The sequence below is a fragment of the Oncorhynchus keta genome, chromosome 32 (genome assembly GCF_023373465.1).
Source record: "Oncorhynchus keta strain PuntledgeMale-10-30-2019 chromosome 32, Oket_V2, whole genome shotgun sequence".
Classification (NCBI taxonomy): domain Eukaryota; kingdom Metazoa; phylum Chordata; class Actinopteri; order Salmoniformes; family Salmonidae; genus Oncorhynchus; species Oncorhynchus keta.
The window spans coordinates 11,334,691-11,354,290 of record NC_068452.1 but is presented as its reverse complement, the minus strand read 5'-3'; the positions used below and the strand labels follow the sequence as shown (position 1 = coordinate 11,354,290).

At 40.7% G+C, this 19,600-nt stretch overlaps 3 protein-coding genes and 1 pseudogene across 3 annotated transcripts in view; 1 reads left to right on the top strand and 3 right to left on the bottom strand.

Moving 5' to 3' along the window:
• The window catches only part of LOC127914382 (uncharacterized), a 402,938-nt gene that overhangs the window by 192,696 nt on the left and 190,642 nt on the right, over positions 1 to 19,600 (bottom strand). The window lies entirely within an intron of this gene.
• Positions 1 to 19,600, bottom strand: part of LOC118365091 (zinc finger protein 501-like) — a 289,246-nt gene that overhangs the window by 86,114 nt on the left and 183,532 nt on the right. The window lies entirely within an intron of this gene.
• The window catches only part of LOC118365128 (zinc finger protein 883-like), a 99,430-nt gene that overhangs the window by 17,107 nt on the left and 62,723 nt on the right, over positions 1 to 19,600 (bottom strand). The gene's annotated exons all lie outside the window — the stretch shown is intronic.
• On the top strand, positions 8,211 to 18,515 carry LOC127905974 (zinc finger protein 664-like; annotated as a pseudogene).

The following is a 19,600-nucleotide window of genomic DNA, read 5'->3' as shown; positions in this document are numbered from 1 at the left end:
GGGAAGCTAAAGTCATCTGTCATGTGCTATGCTCTGCATAGTTAGCTTCAGGTAAAATGTTGCACTTATTCAGCCATTCTGTGACCAAAAACAAGCTACATATGGACAGTACCAAAATAAACAGACTCTGGAAATGACAAAGCGCCTCGTAACCTAGCTGGAAATGTGGTAACAGACTGGGATGATTTGTAATCAAATCTAATTCCCAGGAACGGGGTTCATATGAACCAGAGAGACTGTGTGGGATAATAACATGGCCGTGTCCAACCCTGCTTGTTCCCTCGACTCCACTACCAACCACCAATCTCCAACAGGGCTCTTTACCTGTATCACTAGACACTTCATAGTGAGCTTCAGGTAGGAATCAGCAATGAATCCCAATAATGAGCCACCTATGGGAGGGGAACACCTGAAACCCCACCTCTTTAAGGAATACCCTGGGGAGATTGATATACCCTTTGAACACCGGCTCTGACCCTCATCGGATGTGGCACGGCTTGCAAACTATTACAGACTACAAAGGGAAGCACAGACGATAGCTGCCCAGTGACACGAGCGTACAAGACGAGTTAAAACACTTCTATGCTCGTGTCGATGAAAGTAACCCTGAAACATGCATGAGAGCATCAGCTGTTCCGGACGACTTTGTGATCACACTCTCCGCAGCCGATGTGAGTAAGACCTTTAAACAGGTTAACATTCACAAGGCCACAGGGCCAAACGGATTACCAGGATGTGTACTCTAAGCATGCGCTGACCAACTGGCAAGGGTCTTCCATGATATTTTCATACCCTGTCTGAGTCTGTAATACCAACATGTTTCAAGCAGACCACCATAGTCCCTGTGCCCAAGAACACTAAGTTAACCTGCCTAAATGACTACCGACCCGTAGCACTCACGTCTGTAGCCATGAAGTGCTTTGAAAAGCTGGTCGTGGCTCACATCAACACTATTATCCCAGAAACCCTAGACCCACTCCAATTTGCATACCGCCCCAACAGATGATGCATCTCTATTGCACTCCACACTGCCCTTTCCCACCTGAACAAAAGGAACACCCATGTGAGAATGCTATTTATCGACTACAGCTCAGCGTTCAACACCATAGTGCCCTCAAAGCTCATCACTACGCTAAGTAACCTGGGACTAAACACTGAGCAAACCCCCATTCTCATCGAAGGGGTTGTAGTGGACCAGGTTGAGAGCTTCAAGTTCCTTAGTATCCACATCCTTGGTGTCCACATTATAGGCTTAGTTAACTGGTGAATGTTTAGGTTAAACATTTCAGGTAGACGCACGTTGACTAAAATTAATGATAGATGGAAGGTTTTACTGTGGTTTGGTGAAGTGGTTCTCCAATCTTATGTAAAACCTGGGTAAGTGAGATATACAGAAGCCGCTGCAGTGTTTGTGGCAAGTATTTGTCGAAGGAATAAATATGTCGTAGTCAGATGAAGCATGTTGTAATTGTGATGGGAATCATGTTCCCGAGTTCCCGGAGTGCCCTGTATGGATGAAGGATGTCACAGTAGCTAAGATGATCAGGCCCATCCAGCAGGTGTCCTATGTGGAGGCAGTGAAAATAGCTGAAGGAGTAGAGAGGAGAAGGTAGTTCATGTCCCACAGTCTGCAGTGAAGCCATGCAGGCGAAGGATCCCAACAGACTAATAGTGAAAGAGGTGGACTTTGTTGTGTTTATAGAGCAAGTGATAAATTGCATTAATAAATTATTAGTAACCTTCGTCCAAAACTAGCAGTTTCCGCATTAGCATGGAGGAGTTGACAACAAAATTGCATTTGCATTGCCCTTACTGCCGCAGGGATAAATTGCATTAATAATAAACTAATAAAACATCTAAGAAGCTAGACATCATTGTGAAGGTGGCAAATGGATTTCTGAATCTCCAGGACTTCACAGACGAAATGTTACAGGGAGTACTGAATGAAGACGTTCCCCCCTCCCAGGTTCCTGAACCTGTGTAGGGATCTTGAATAGTCCCATTTTTGTTTGAAATTCAGGGTAGTGGAGTGAATTTGGGTCGTGTTTTATTTTATTTTACGTAATTAGTATGATTTGTTAATCCCAATTTTTTGGGGCGTTTTAGTTATTATTTACAACCCCGTACAGTAGGTGGCAGCAATACGCCTGATGAGTGTAGTCTGACAATAAACCTCAGAGAAGAAGAAGACACGGTAGGAATCAAAGTGTTGGGCAGTGTTTCCAGGTGACCCTAATTAGATGTTACGTTACATGTTTTATCACTTCATGTAGCCGGCTAGCTAGCCAACATATTCATACTTTGCTTACTCCTCTCTGATAAGATACCGCTGCACAAACATGCTTATCTAGGCCTACACCAGCACTGGTAGAGGCAGTATTAGCTAGCTACGTTTGCTCTGACTCTTAATACATTTCGCAAGCTAGCTAGCCCACTAACTAGCGATTAGCAGCTAACATTATTTGAGCAACACCTTACTAAGAAAAGACAATCTTTCGCCTTTAATGTAATGGCATGAAAAGAATTGCCAGAATATTATACAATGACTTATCAACAGCTCTAACAATTTGACCCCCACAGGAAATCTACACTGGCAGTTATAGAAAGACCCATTTACTATATAACCATTGATTCTTGAAGAATATAACTTATAAATGCCTCTAATGTTGTTTTCATGTTATCCAGAGCGTTGGTGACTAACTGTGCTGCTGGCAACTATGTAATGTGAGCTTTTTTGCAGATGTTGACTGACACCGGGCATATTCAACAGGTGTTGAGCTTTATTAAATTCATCAGTTATTCTGCGCTCTAATCAAGTCCTTAAACATTGGGTAGTTAGTTAGAATATAGTTACTATACTGGCAAGTTTGATGTATAAGTAGCCAACTAACGTTAGGTAGCTAGCTCACATACTGGTACATACTGCTGTAAAGATATACTATGCATTTTGTAAGGATAGTGTTGCTAACATAACGTGTAACTTATTTGTAAAGTCATCACATTATTACATTGCTCAACATTTGTCATAATTACTTAAAGCAGTTAATTTGTATTGGCTCTCGTTGGGACTTCAGCTGCATATTTTCCTCCATTTTCTTCAAATCTGAAAACGATGTGAAGCCACGCCCGTTTCCTGAAGAATTGCATTATGGGCCCTATAGTACTGAGTCGTATTTTGGCGAATTTAGTACGACATCCGGGAACTTTTGGTATACTAACTACATCATACTATGACCAATAAGCATACTATATACTCAATTAACATCACAAATAGTGCAGTTAGTATGAGTATTCTAACACAGCTCAGGACTCTGGGCAGCCATTTTGTTGCTGTTTAAAAACTAGGTTGCCCCTTTAAAAAAGCCACACAACAATCAATCAACAAATCTGCAGTTCAACCAATAACAAAGCTGTAATTCCACCACTGTTTTGGTAATAATGATGAATGGGGCTTGAGAAATGTAAATACTCTCAAATTCATAGACAGACCTATAGATGAAAGGACTGACCATCCATGATATCAACATTATAGTTTTAACCATGTTGAGGCTATATAGTGTTGGTTTACATTGTTTCTAAACATTGGAGTAAAAAAAGCTTATTTGGGGTTCTGATGGGGTAAACAGTTGAACTAAGCTCATGAGGCATGTGTTATATTCTATAAGAATCCATGCCTATAAATAAAGAATTTAAAAGTCTAAATATGGTTGTATCAATTGCAAATTTCCCCTTTAACATCACACATCAGTTCAACAACCGCAGAGTTTGTGCATCTGTTTTCAAGACAGTACTTACTAGTGTTAATCAGGGCCCGTTCATCATTAGAACCATTGGATGCCTTAAGATGGGTTTGGGAAACCGGGCCCACATATCCAGTTCCCTCCTCTTCTTCATTTTTCGATGTGACAGTCATCTCCCCCTCCTCTTCCTTCACTGAAACATCGTCATCCTCCTCTTTAACTGAAACGTCTTTCTCTTCTTCTTTCACTGTAACAGCCTCACCCTCTACTTCTTTTTGTATTGTAACAGCCTCCTCTTCCTCCTCCTCTTTCACGAGACCTTCTTTCTCCATCCAGCAGACCTCAGCAGGAACGGGGTTAAGTTTGAGACTGGAGCTATGAGGCATGTACTGAAGTCGCTAAGCGGTATAATTCAAAGCAGTCACTATATCAGCAGCACGTGATCAATGACATCTGAAGAATCATTTAGTCGAACACCTGATTAGTTTGGTATTGGGCTCGTTCGGCACTGCAGGTGGCTGCTGACTGACTAATTCACAAATCACCTTGCATCATAAATAACTACTCATTATTATTTATAAATCAGTCAGCCAGTCACCGTTTACCCACAACGCAGCATGGATTTGATGCTCTCGAACACGGCCAGTGGTTTAGTAGATGACATGAAGGCTACGCTGCGGGACTTCATCTATAATAATGTGTCTGTTCTAAATTCTGTGTCGCTCAAAGCCTTGAGTAATGAACATATTGTGACACAATTGGCTGGAAAGAGCCAATGCCTCAGGATGCTTTGTTTCCCCATCACTACTTTTCAGCATGTTCTCTGTGAATTAGACTACGGGAGTATTCTAACTTTTTCCACCTTGGCTTACTGTTAGTTGGGTTCTAACTGGTCTCCGGTAGTTGGTCTCGCTGACCATAAACGTGCTGGTTGGCTACGCTGGTTAGGCTAATAGCTAGTTGGCTAAATAGCTAACGTTAGCTGGCTGGCTAAGATAACTGCATATAGCTAACATTATTTGATTTTTGGTTAGATGGCGTTATGTGTTTCCACAACTGTGGTCTCTCAAGTCATGAGCACAAATTATTTTAAGTTATTTCTGTTGTAGTTTTACATCATAGGGATAGGCTGGTCCTCCATATTTACATCACACCTGACTTAAGCATTCTTCTGAATTCTGATTGGTTTTATGTAATAACTCCAAAAACTGAACTGTGCATTGGAATTTTTATTTTATTTTATATTTTATAAACAATACAAAACATACACATACAGTGGGGCAAAAAAGTATTTAGTCAGCCACCAATTGTGCAAGTTCTCCCACTTAAAAAGATGAGAGAGGCCTGTGATTTTCATCATAGGTACACTTCAACTATGACAGACAAAATTAAAAAACAAATTCCAGAAAATCACATTGTAGGATTTTTAATGAATTTATTTGCAAAATATGGTGGAAAATAAGTAATTGGTCAATAACAAAAGTTTATCTCAATACTTTGTTATATACCCTTTGTTGGCAATGGGTCAAATGTTTTCTGTAAGTCTTCACAAGGTTTTCACACACTGTTGCTGGTATTTTGGCCCATTCCTCCATGCAGATCTCCTCTAGAGCAGTGATGTTTTGGTGCTGTTGCTGGACAACACAGACTTTCAACTCCCTCCAAAGATTTTCTATGGGGTTGAGATCTGGAGACTGGTTAGGCCACTCCAGGACCTTGAAATGCTTCTTACGAAGCCACTCCTTCATTGCCCGGGCGGTGTGTTTGGGACCATTGTCATGCTGAAAGACCCAGCCACATTTCATCTTCAATAACCTTGTTGATGGAAGGAGGTTTTCACTCAAAATCTCACGATACATGGCCCCATTCATTCTTTCCTTTACATGGATCAGTCGTCCTAGTCCCTTTGCAGAAAAACAGCCAGAAAGCATGATGTTTCCACCCCCATGCTTCACAGTAGGTATGGTGTTCTTTTGATGCAACTAAGCATTCTTTGTCCTCCAAACACAACGAGTTGAGTTTTTACCAAAAGCTATATTTTGGTTTCATCTGACCATATGACATTCTCCCAATCTTCTTCTGGATCATCCAAATCCTCTGTAGCAAACTTCAGACGGGCCTGGACATGTACTGGCTTAAGCAGGGGGACACCTCTGGCACTGCAGGATTTGAGTCCCTGGCGGCGTAGTGTGTTACTGATGGTAGGCTTTGTTACTTTGGTCCCAGCTCTCTAAAGGTCATTCACTAGGTCCCCCCGTGTGGTTCTGGGATTTTTGCTCACCGTTCTTGTGATCATTTTGACCCCACGGGGTGAGATCTTGCGTGGAGCCCCAGATCGAGGGAGATTATCAGTGGTCTTGTATGTCTTCCATTTCCTAATAATTGCTCCCACAGTTGATTTCTTCAAACCAAGCAGCTTACCTATTGCAGATTCAGTCTTCCCAGCCTGGTGCAGGTCTACAATTTTGTTTCTGGTGTCCTTTGACAGCTCTTTGGTCTTGGCCATAGTGGAGTTTGGAGTGTGACTGTTTGAGGTTGTGGACAGGTGTCTTTTATACTGATAAAAGTTCAAACGGGTGCCATTAATACAGGTAACGAGTGGAGGCCAGAGGAGCCTCTTAAAGAATAAGTTACAGGTCTGTGAGAGCCAGAAATCTTGCTTGTTTGTAGGTGATCAAATACTTATTTTCCACCATAATTTGCAAATAAATAAATAAAAAATCCTACAATGTGATTTTCTGGATTTTTTTCTCTCATTTTGTCTGTCATATTTGAAGTGTACCTATGATGAAAATTACAGGCCTCTCTCATCTTTTTAAGTGGGAGTTTTACACCAGATGTGACGCTTGGCATTCAGGCCAAAGGGTTCAATCTTGGTTTAATAAGACCAGAGAATCTTGTTTTTCATGATCTGAGGTTCCTTTAGGTGCCTTTTGGCAAACTCCAAGCTCGCTGTCATGTGCCTTTTACTGAGGCGTGGCTTCCGTCTGGCCTCTCTACAATAAAGGACTGATTGGTGGAGTGCTGCAGAGATGGTTGTCCTTCTGAAAGGTTCTCCCATCTCCACAGAGGAACTCTGGAGCTCTGTCAGAGTGACCATCAGGTTTTTGGCCACCTCGCTGACCAAGATTATTCCTTCTCCCCCGATTGCTCAGTTTGGCCGGGCGGCTAGCTCTAGGAAGAGTCTTGGTGGTTCCAAACTTCTTCCATGAAATAATGATGGAGGCCACTGTGTTCTTGGGGACCTTCAATGCTGCAGACATTTTTCAGTACCTTTCCCCAGATCTGTGCCTCAACACAATCCTGTCTATGAGCTCTACGGACAATTCCTTTGACCTCATGGCTTAGTTTTTGCTCTGACATGAACTGTGGGACCTTATATAGACAGATGTGTGCCTTTCCAAATCTTGTCCAATCAATTCAATTTACCACAGGTGGACTCCAATCAAGTTGAAGAAACATCTCAAGGATGATCAATGGAATCAGGATGCATCTGAGCTCGAGTCTCATAGTAAAGGGTCTGAATACTTAAGTAAATACATTTGTAAAAATGTTTTAAAAAATGTTTTGGGTTTGTCATTATGAGGTATTGTGTGTAGATTGATGAGGGGGGAAAATTATTCAATTTTAGAATCAGGCTGTAACATAACAAAATGTGTAAAAACAGGGTTCGGGGTCTGAAGATGACTGAATACTTAACGAATGCACTGTATACCACTGGCAGAGTTTTCTACCATTGGCAGTTTTGTATACAGTCATGTGATACGTGGTATAGAAAAGTACAATCTTAGGAGAGTACATGTGAGGCACTATACTGTGTGTCTGCAGGTGTCAATCTGGTCAAAACCACTGATACACGAGCCCCTCCACCCTCTGGTGGGATGGATCATGTCTACAGAGAAACCTATATTAAAATACTTAGATTTGTGTGTATATGTTGTGAAATTGTTAGATATTACTGCACTGTCAAATCTAGAAACACAAGCATTTCACTACACCCGCAAAAACATCTGCTAAACACGTGTATGTGACCAATAAAATGTGATCTTTTGATGTGAAATAAACAACCTATTTATCAAAGGTGCTTTTGGTTGGGGTCAACATGACTCCAAAGGATTTGAATTTGTTAAAAGTCCATATGGATACAGAAACACTAAACCATGATTTAGATTTATTAAGAACAAGTTGATTGACAAAGTCATGAAAAATTGGAAGAATTGAATAAACCACATTTTGGCTATGATAAAAGATATGCCTCTGGGGTCAAAATGATGTATGTCAGAAGTATGGTTCAATGCAAATATTTAGTGGGTGTAAAGTTTGTTTTAAATTCTCACTCATTAAACACGAATCAACCAACACATGCTTTTCTTTGAACGACATAATATAATATTAAACCTTTATGAAATAAATGAAAAATAAACATTTGGTTCCTCAGCTGTGTTGCCCACTCCAGTCAGCAAATGGCGACGTGCGTCTTTTAGGTTCAGGCGACGCTGCCAGTGTGACGTATAATATAGTGGACGGGACGCTCCTTCAACAACAACAGCTAGTCAGACACCTCGGTAGCTTTCTAGCTACAACATTCACGTTCTTTACACTGTTTTGGTGTATATTAGTCGCTCTGTATTAAACATAGTTCTCTCGTATGTACTTGTTGGCCTATGCAATTATATATTTACGTTGTTTGTCAGCTAGCTGGTTTGCTAAGTTAGCTTAGAACTAGGCTAGTCGCTAATGCTAGCTAGCTAACATCCCCGACCATGAGCTCACTAAGCTACTCTCCTCCTGATAAAGAAGATGAGGTCTGCTGGACGGAGAAAGAAAATCTCGTGGAAGAGGAGGCTGTTTCAATACAAAAACAAGTAGAGGGTGAGGCTGTTACCGTGAAAGAAGAGAAAGACGTTTCAGTGAAAGAAGAGGAAGACGCGTTCAGAGTGAAGGAGGAGGAGGATGTTATAGTAAAAGAAGAGGATGATTCCGTTTCTGGAGTGAAAGAGGAGGAGGGGGAGATGACTGTCACATTGGAGGAAGAAGAGGAGGTTGGATATCTGTTTAACACCAGTAAGTCTCTGCAGTCGGTGAACCAATATACAGTAAAGGGGTTCTACACTTGAATGTTGTTCTGTAGGAATGGCTGAAGCTACACTAACGTGTAGAACATCAAGAGTGGACCATCAACAAAACGTTAACAATTTATCAGATGCATCCAATGACAATGCCTGAAATACTATAGTCCTCAATATCTCCTATTAGATTAGCCCAATATGTAGGGGCAATCAGCAGTTGTTACATACATTTTGGGACGTATACATTAATGATATGTACCCATCGGTTTCTTGAAGAATTCACTTATAAATGCTTCATGAGCTTAGTTCAACTGTCGTACCCCATCAGAACCCCAAATATATATATTTTTTCAGTTATTAGTCAGTTAGTGTGCTGGTTAAGTTAGCACTAGCCTAGCTAGCTAACATCTCCGACCATGAGGTCACTTAGCTACTCTTCTCTTGCTAAAGAAGAGGCCTGCTGGAAGGCGAAAGAAGGCCTTGAGGAAAAGGAGGCTGTTACAATACAAAAACAAGTAGAGGACGAGACTGTTACAGTGAAAGAAGAAGTGAAAGACGTTTCAGTGAAAGAAGAGGAAGATTAGTTCAGAGTGAAAGAGGAGGAGGAAGTTACAGTAAAAGAAGAGGCAGAGAGAGAGGAGGATGCAGTTTTTGGAGTGAAAGAGGGGGAGGGGGAGATGACTGTCACATCAAAAAAGGAGGAGGAGGAAACTGAATATCTGGGCACCGTTTTCCAAACGCATCTTAAGGCATCCAATTGTTCTAACAGTAAACTTAGCCGTAAGATGGTTTTGGGAAACCGGGCCCTGATTAACACTAGTAAGTACTGTCTTAAAAACAGAGGCAGTTGTGGGACTGACGTGTGGTGTTAAAGGGGAAATATGCAATTGCTACATTTCAATTATTTCTTTCTTTCCATTGATTCTTGAATAATATAACACATGCCTCATGAGCTTAGTTCAACTGTTTACCCCATCAGAGGACCAAATAAGCTTTTTTTACTCCGATGTTTAGAAACAATGTAAATCAACACTGTATAGCCTCAACATGGTTAAAACTATAATGTTGATATCATGGATGGTCAGTCCTTCCATCCACAGGTATGTCTATGAATTTGAGAGTAGTTACATTTCTCCAGCCCCACTCATCTTATTACCAAAACAGTGGTGGAATTAGTTTAGTTATTGTTTGAACTGCAGATTGGTTTATTGTTGTGGCTTTGCTAAAGGGCCAATCTAGGATTTAAACAGAAACAAAATGGCAGCCCAGAGACCTGAGCTGTGTTTGAAGACTCATACTGACCGCACTATTTTTGGTGTAAATTGAGTATGTATGCTTATTAAGGCGGCAGGTAGCCTACTGGTTAGACCTTTACGCCAGTAACCGGAAGGTTGCTGGATCGAATCCCTGAGCTGACAAGGTAAAAATCTGTTGTTCTGCTCCTGAACAAAGCTGTTAGCCAACTGTTCCCAGGGCGCCAAAGACGTGGATGTCAATTAAGCAACTCAGAGGGTTTGGGTTAAATGCGGAAGACATATTTCAGTTGAAAACATTCAGTTGGACAACTGACTAGATATCCCCCTTATTCCCTTTCCCTTATTTGTCGAAATATGGATACAGTTAGAATGACAAATGTTCCTGGATGTCATTCGCCAAAATACGAAGTATACATGCAGTACTATAGATACTATACATGCAGTGGACACTATTTCTGTACTTTTAGGGCCCATAATGCAGTTCTTCAGAAAATGGGCGTGGCTTCACAACCTTTTCAGATTTGAAGTAAATGGCGAAAATATGCAACCAAACTCCAACGAGAGCCGATAAAAAAAATTCATTGCTTTAACTAATTATGACAAATAAGTTACCTTACACGTTATGTTGGCTGATAGTTTGTTAGCTACGCCCTCCTTACGAACCACATAGCATAACATTACAGCAGTATGTTAGCTAGCTACCTAACGTTACTTGGCTACTTATACATCAAACTTGCCAGTGTGTTAACTATATTCTATCTAACTAACTACCCTATGTTTATTGACTTGACTAATTTCTAGTTAGCGGGCTAGCGAGCTTGATAAATGTATTAAGAGTTAGCTCAAACGTAGCTAACTAACACTGCCTGGTACCAGTGCTGGTGTAGGCCTAGATAAGTGTAACAGTACTCTTCTTGCGTTGTGTACAATCAGTCATCGACACGGAACTCCAACATATAGCATCATTCATGTAGATTTATTCTGATAGGAACGGCACAAAATTGCACGTCATGCAATGCACGTCTTACCATCCAACTCTGCACTCACGCACGCTGTTTTGGTGCTTGTTCACTGGGCTAGTTACCAAAATAATACAATTACAATATACAATATAATATATTTAACAATGTACCTGATAGGAACGGCACACAATTGCACGTCATGCAATGCACGTCTCACCATCCAACTCTGCACTCACGCACTGTACAAAATATATGAACCCCCCCACCAGACACAGTAAGTTGCTAGCTAGTATTGGCGGGAATTCTCTACAACAAAATGCACAACAAATATTCTCCAAAAACCGCTGCATCTTATGTGTGATGTTCGAATAACATTTACAAACAATTTGATATAAATTGTACATTTAAATCATCACGTGAGAGTATAAGAATCACTTTTGATGTACAGTGCTTTGCAACCAACAACTTATCACTGGTTTGGTGCTTGTTCACTGGGACGATTCTAACTGGAACATCCCCCCTCGTAAGCAAGCTACGCAAACCAGCCAATAAGATGCCATGTTGAGTAGGTGAAGGCAAGACAAACTCAAACCAAAACCCCATGGCTTAACAATAAAGTGGCAAGGGGAATCTCCAATATAACCCTGTTACATAAGCATGTTTGTGCAGCAGTATCTTGTCAAATAAGAATAGGCCAAGTATGAAAATGTTGGCTAGCAAGCCAGCTACATGAAGTAAGAACATGCAATGCAAGATATAATTAGGGTCACCTGGAAACACTTACCAACACTTTGGTTCCTACCATGTCTTCTTCTTTTCTGAGGTTTGGCGGCTACATATTGGCAGCCGTCCAAACACTTATAAGACACACCCTCGTCCACCAGATGTGTCATGTGCGCCAACATTGCACAATCTATTTACACATACATGTTATTCAATCATTGCACCCACACTGCTCGTGCGTGCCAACAAGCGTCTGCGTTGCCAGGCGCTAAAATACACAGCCAGGTTTCTAACCTCCCTATAGGCTGTCTCATCGTTGTCGGTGGTCAGGCCTCCCACTGTTGTGTCATCGGCAAACTTAATGATGATGTTGGAGTTGTTCCTGGCCATGCAGTCATGAGTGAATAGGAAGTACAGGACTGGACTGAGCACACACCCCTGAGGGGACCCTGTGTTGAGGATCAGCGTGGTGCATGTGTTGTTACCTACCCTCATCACCAGGAGCAGCCCGTCAGGAATGTCAGGATCCAGTTGCAGAGGGAGGTGTTTAGTCCCAGGGTCCTTAGTTTATTGATGAGCTTTGAGGGAACTATGGAACTATACATCCAAACTATGGTGTTGAATGCTGAGCTGTAGTCAATGAATATCATTCTCACAAAGGTGTTCCTTTTGTCCAGGTGGGAAAGGGCAGTATGGAGCGCAATAGAGATTGCATCATCTGTGGATCTGTTAGGGTTGTATGCAAATTGGAGTGGGTCCAGGGTTTCTGGGATGAAGGTGTTGATGTGAGCCATGACAGGGTTCAATTCTCGGGCAGACTCTCTTCTCTGTATACATCAATGATGTCAATGATGCTCTTCAACCGCTCGCTGCCCGCACCTGCCCGCCCATCCAGCATCACTACCCTGGACGGTTCTGACTTAGAATATGTTGACAACTACAAATACCTAGGTGTTTGGTTAGACTGTAAACTCTCCTTCCAGACTCACATTAAGCATCTCCAATCCAAAATTAAATCTAGAATCGGCTTCCTATTTCGCAAAACAAAGCATCCTTCACTCATGCTGCTAAACATACCCTCGTAAAACTGACTTTCCTACCGATCCTTGACTTCGGCGATGTCATTTACAAAATAGCCTCCAACACTCGACTCAACAAATTGCATGCGGTCTATCACAGTGCCATCCGTTTTGTCACCAAAGCCCCATATATTACCCACCACTGCAACCTGTACGCTCTCGTTGGCTGGCCATCGCTTCATACTCATCGCCAAACCCACTGGCTCCAGGTCATCTACAAGTCTCTGCTAGGTAAATCTGCCAATGACTGGAACGAACTGCAAAAATCACTGAAGCTGGAGACTCATATCTCTCTCACTAACTTTAAGCACCAGCTGTCAGAGTAGCTCACAGATCACCGCACATGTACATAGCTCATCTGTAAATAGCCCATCCAACTACCTCATCCCCATACTGTATTTATTTATTTCTTCCTCCTTTGCACCCCAGTATCTCTACTTGCACTTTCATCTTCTGCACATCTATCATTCCAGTGTCTAATTGGTATATTGTGATTACTTTGCCACTATGGCCTATTTATTGCCTTACCTCCCTAATCTTACCTCGTTTGCTCACACTGTATATAGATTTGTTATTTTCTATTGTGTTATTGACTGTACATTTGTTTATTCCATGTGTAACTCTGTTGTTGTTTGTATCTTGGCCAGGTCGCAGGTGTAAATGAGAACTTGTTCTCAACTGGCCTATCTGGTTAAATAAAGGTTAAATAAATAAATAATAAAAATAAAATTAGGTGGAAAAAAAACAACTGTAAAGCAGTTGATTTGCTACATCCAAACTAATAATTTCAGAGTTTAAATCCAAACTGAGAATCACCTTTATTGACAACACCCAAATGGATAAGGTCATGGTTCTAAAATAATTACACATTATTCATAATGTGTAGAGAACTGATCCTTGATGGATAGGCTATTGTACAACACACAGAGCTATTTTCCTTTATTCAGGACATTTAGAATGGCAAAACATTACAGTATCCCAGTATTCTCAAACCCTGTGACCCTCAAACACCACCAGTATTTTACACCATTTTAAAGATAAACCTGTTGTTAATCCCACCACATTGTCCGATTTCAAATAGGCTTTACGGCGAAAGCACCACAAACAATTTATGTTAGGTGAGTGCCTAGTCACAGATAAAACACAGCCATTTTTCCAGCCAAAGAGTAGTCACAAAAAGCAGAAAGAGATAAATGAATCACTAACCTTTGATCTTTATCAGATGACACTCATAGGACTTCATGTTACACAATACATGTATGTTTTGTTCGATAAAGTTCATATAAAAAATATCTCAGTATACATTGGCACGTTATGTTCAGTTATTCCAAAAACATCCGGTGATTTTGCAGAGAGCCACGTCAATTTACAGATATACTTATCATAAATGTTGATAAAAAGTGTTATACATGGAACTGAAGATAAACTTCTCTTTAATTCAACCGCTATGTCAGATTTCAAAAAAGCTTTACCGAAAAAGCACACCATGCAATGATCTGAGTACAACGCTCAGAGACCAAAACAAGCCAAACAGATATCCGCCATGTTGTGTCGTCAACAGAAGTCAGAAATTGCATTATAAATATTCACTTACCTTTGATGATCTTCATCAGAATGCACTCCCAGGGATCCCAGTTCCACAATAAATGTTCGATAAAGTTCATAATTTATGTCCCCTTACCTCCATTTTGTTTGCGCGTTTAGCACAGTAATCCAAATTCATGACACGCGAGCAGACAAAGTCAAAATGTTCCGTTACGTTCTGTAGAAACATGTCAAACAATGTATAGGATCAATCTTTAGGATGTTTTTATCATAAATCTTTAATAATGTTCCAACCGGAGAATTCCTTTGTCTGTAGAAATGCAATGGAAAGCAAGCTAACTTTCATGTGAACGCGCGTGGTCAGCTAATGGCACTCTGCAAGACCTCTGACTCAATCCCCTCTCATTTGCCCCCACTTCACAGTAGAAGCATCAAACAAGGTTCTAAAGACTGTTGACATCTAGTGGAAGCCTTAGGAAGTGCAATTTGACCCCAAAGACACTGTATTCGATAGGAAAATAGTTGAAAAACTACAAACCTCAGATTTCCCACTTCCTGGTTGGAGTTTTTCCTCAGGTTTTTGCCTGCTATATTAGTTCTGTTATACTCACAGACATCATTCAAACGGTTTTAGAAACTTCAGCGTTCTCTATCCAAATATACTAATAATATGCATAGCTTAGCCTCTGGTACTGAGTAGCAGGCAGTTTACTCTTATTCATCCAAGCTACTCAATACTGCCCCCAGCCATAAGAAGTTAATGTGAGTCTCCTTGAGTAGCACTCCTGATTTTGCGCTGATGGTGCGCTGTAATATTCAGAATACCTTGTGAAAAACTAAAATCTTCGCTTACCATTTTTGCTCCAAGCAGATATACTACATCCATAACTATCGGTTTCCTCATTAGCAGGGAGGCGTTTCTACAACCAAATTGTGTGCGCGTTACCCTTGTGCGCCAATTTTAGCAAACACAGAAAGGGGCCTATATTGGAGACCAAATGTCGTCTGGCACACTGCTTAGGATTTCGACAACTTATTTCTAGCCTAAATCATCAATGTTACTACTCATGTGAAAACAAGACATAATATGATTATTGTTGCTCACTTGACTGTCTTCAGTCAAATAATTGAACAGACGTCAGTTGTAGTACAACTGCATGGGTATGCTCTGGGCATCATCTTTTACCTCAAATAAACAATGGATTTCTGCTGTTGTGGGGCTTTAACCATCTGTCTGACTTTGTTGTTCACACAGGTGAGAGACGTGATGATCTTGCATCTTCTTGGGAGCCTCAACAACCTCATGATACTGACGAGGCAGAGAAGAGTCTCTCCAGTTCAGAACATCTCAATAAACACCAGCAGAGATCCACAGGGAAGAAATCTCACCACTGCTCTCACTGTGGGAAAAGTTGCAAATCTTCATCAGAACTTAAAATACACCTGAGAATTCACACAGGAGAGAAACCTTTTGCCTGTGATCAATGTGGGAAGAGTTTTACTCGGCTACAAACCCTGAAATCACACCAGAGAATACACACCGGAGAGAAACCTTATAGCTGTAATCAATGTGGGAAGAGTTTTACTACATCTAGCTATCTAACTATACACCAGAGAACACACACAGGAGAGAAACCATATAGCTGTGATCATTGTGGGAAAAGTTTTACTACATCTAGTTATCTAACTATACACCAAAGGACACACACAGGAGAGAAACCATATAGCTGTACTCAATGTGGGAAGAGTTTTACTCAGCCAGACAGCCTGATATTACACCAGAGAACACACACAGGAGAGAAACCTTATAGCTGTGATCAATGTGGGAAGAGTTTTTCTACATCTAGCATTCTCACTATACACCAGAGAACACACACAGGAGAGAAACCATATAGCTGTACTCAATGTGGGAAGAGTTTTTCTACATCTAGCTATCTCACTATACACCAGAGAACACACACAGGAGAGAAACCATATAGCTGTTGTCAATGTGGGAAGAGTTTTACTCAGCTGAACAGCCTGATAGTACACCAGCGGACACACACAGGAGAGAAACCTTATGGCTGTGATCAATGTGGAAAGAGTTTTGGTACATCTGGCTGTCTGAAGACACACCAGAGAACACACACAGGAGAGAAACCTTATAGCTGTGAACAATGTGGGAAGAGTTTTTCTACATCTAGCTATCTCACTATACACCAGAGAATACACACAGGAGAGAAACAATACAGCTGTAGCCATTGTGTGACCAGATTTGCTTGGCTAAACAGCCTAGTATCACACCAGAGAACACACACAGGAGAGAAATCTCATAGCTGTGCTCAATAGGGGAAGAAATACTCTGATATAAGATCTCTGATTAAACATCAGAAAATACATGGAGTTTTTTCATGATATCAATGAAATAATGTCTCAATGTAGAATGTTTTTAACATTGTAGTAGGAGTATTTTAATGAATGTCAGAATGTAGAATCCTAAACGTTTGCCTTCTGTTCTATTGATTTTAGCCTCAGGGGAAAATTCCAGGTTCTGAATTGAAAGAGTACTATTTATGAGATTTAACTAAAAAAGAGTTGTTACACTTACCACGTTGGTGACCCACTAGAATCAAAATGAAACCCTTAAATGTAGCTGGTTGTTTTCTACAAATTGTCTTCTAACCAGTGGTGTATAGATTATTCCCAGATTCCGTGTGGTTTTTGCTGTGTTGGTTTTAACAGGATGTGCAACCTCATCTCCCCCCTCTCGCATAATTTATTTCAATATGATATCAATGAGTGATGACAAATAAGTGTTGTGTTCCTTTGTTTAGCCACCCCTACATTTAAATGCATCACTCCAAAATGTAGCTGACTGTCTTCTGCAGGTTGTCCTCTAACCAGTGAGGTAAAAGATATCTCCCATTTCCATGTGTTTTTGTTTAGTTGTGTTCGTTTCAACAGCACGTACAACCTGATTTCCCCCCAAATCGATATCAGTGATTTATTGCTTCTTGTCAAAACAACAGGGTTTGTGGTGCTTGTGCAGTTAATAAGGTGCTTGTTTAACAAATACAAGTCAGAGAGAATAAAGTAGGCTGCACACGTCAAACGTTTGATTTATGACCCGATGTCCGGATGACGTGTGCATGCCCATATTTGGGCATCCTGTCAGGAACTTATTATGTGCTTATGCCCATATGTGGGCATCCTGTTCCTGTTCTCACATGTTAGAGGGTGTGCTAATTTATGCATATATTGCATCTATTCCTTTGAAGTTGTCATGATGATTGATGTCTAGGGACCTCTTTGAACTGGGGGGGGGGGGGTGTGTGTTTGAACATTTTAAAGAGTATGGCCCCCCCACCCCCTATATTATTGACCTGTCGACCTGTTGTCTATGAAACAGGAATGTCCGGGGTATTTGCTGTGGCAGACGCATTATAAATGAAGCCCAGAACAAGACATGCGGCCCCCGAACACTAAACAAGATTTTAAAAATAAAACCCTGAATATTAAACAGAAAAGTATGTCTTCTAGGCCAATTCTCGGGGTGCTATGCATCTCTTGTCATGCACCCAATGACAAAAGCCTTGAGGAAGTTTTGTGTGAGACTCCAGAATGTTTTAAAGGAGTTTTGGTTACGAGTGAGGGACATATGTCTTACATATTCCAACCTGAGGAATCTAATCTAATCTGACTCCAAAGTGACAATTTTAGCATGTGAACAATTTGAAAGTGCAAATGCGACGAAATCTGTCAGTTCATATGTATTTTCCAAAGAATTCAAGGATGTAAACTTTTAATGCCGGTGTTTAACTTTAAATGGATTGATTATCCTATATTCATAACCCTTATGAATAAGCTGGACAGTCTTTTCCAAAATAGTGAACAATTATGGCGCTGGCCGCGTCTATCCTTAAGACATTCCCAGGATCCACATGCCCGACTGATGATCTACCCCTGGAGTGAAAACCTGCGGAGCTTTGATAGAGCGTGCAAAGAGCCTGTCTTGGCATTGGTGAATTGGAAACAGATTCAGGTCAGGGCTAACCAAGCCCTATATCTGTAAGAAAGGAATAGTCAAATGGTTAATTCATTATAACAGGTTTTAAACTGTATGTACTAAATATTTTGAATTAAATAAATGCTTTTAAAATTGTATCTCACAAAATGATCATCATGCATGTCTCTGAGAAAAATAATTTCTGGCCGTGTGCGTGCACGGTGTCGTGTGCCGGGCCAGGAGGAGTGTGTGTTTCAAAAACAAAATGGGTGGGGGTGTGTGTCTCTGTAGGGGTCATTTGAAACCAAGGTTTGCAATATCATGCAAACTGTATGTACAGATATCTGCCTACCCCCCATCAAAAAGTTTGTCGGCGTCTCTTAACTTCTTATGGTATAGGGGACGCTTGCACCCCACTTGGAGAAAAAAAACAGGGAAAATTCAAATAATTATATAAAAATCAAACATTCATTAAATCACACATGTAAAGATACTCAATTAAAGCTACACTTGTTGTGAATCCAGCCAACATGTCAGATTTTAAAAAGCTTTTCGGCAAAAGCATAAGAAGCTATTATCTGATGATAGCACAATGTCAACAAAGAGAGTAGCATATTTCAACCCTGCAGGCGCTATACAGAACGCAGAAATAAAATATAAAGCATGCATTACCTTTGACGAGCTCTTTTGTTGGCACTCCAATATGTCCCATGAACATCACAATTGGTCCTTTTGTTCGATTAATTCCGTCCATATATATCCAAATGTCAATTTATTTGACGCGTTTGATCCAGAAAAAAACAGCTGCCAAAAAACGCAACGTCACTACAAAACATTTCAAAAGTTGCCTATAAACTTTGCCAAAATATTTCAAACTGCTTTTGTAATACAACTTTAGGTATTTTTTAAAACGTTAATAATCGATCAAATTGTAGACGGGGCTATCTGTGTTCAATACAGTAAGTAAGCAAACCATGCTCCTTTTTACGTATTGCGCAACTCTCAATAGTGTAAGTTGTTCCAGGATGTTCTTCTTCTTCGTTGCACAAATTAATAACCTCAACCAAATTCCAAAGACTGGTGACATCCAGTGGAAGCGGTAGGAACTGATAACAGGTTCCTATGAAATATCTCAGGGAAAAGATAACTCAGGGAACAGTCAGAGGCAAAAAAAAATAATCTGAACAGTTTGTCCTCTGGGTTTTGCCTGCTACATAAGTTCTGTTATACTCACAGACATG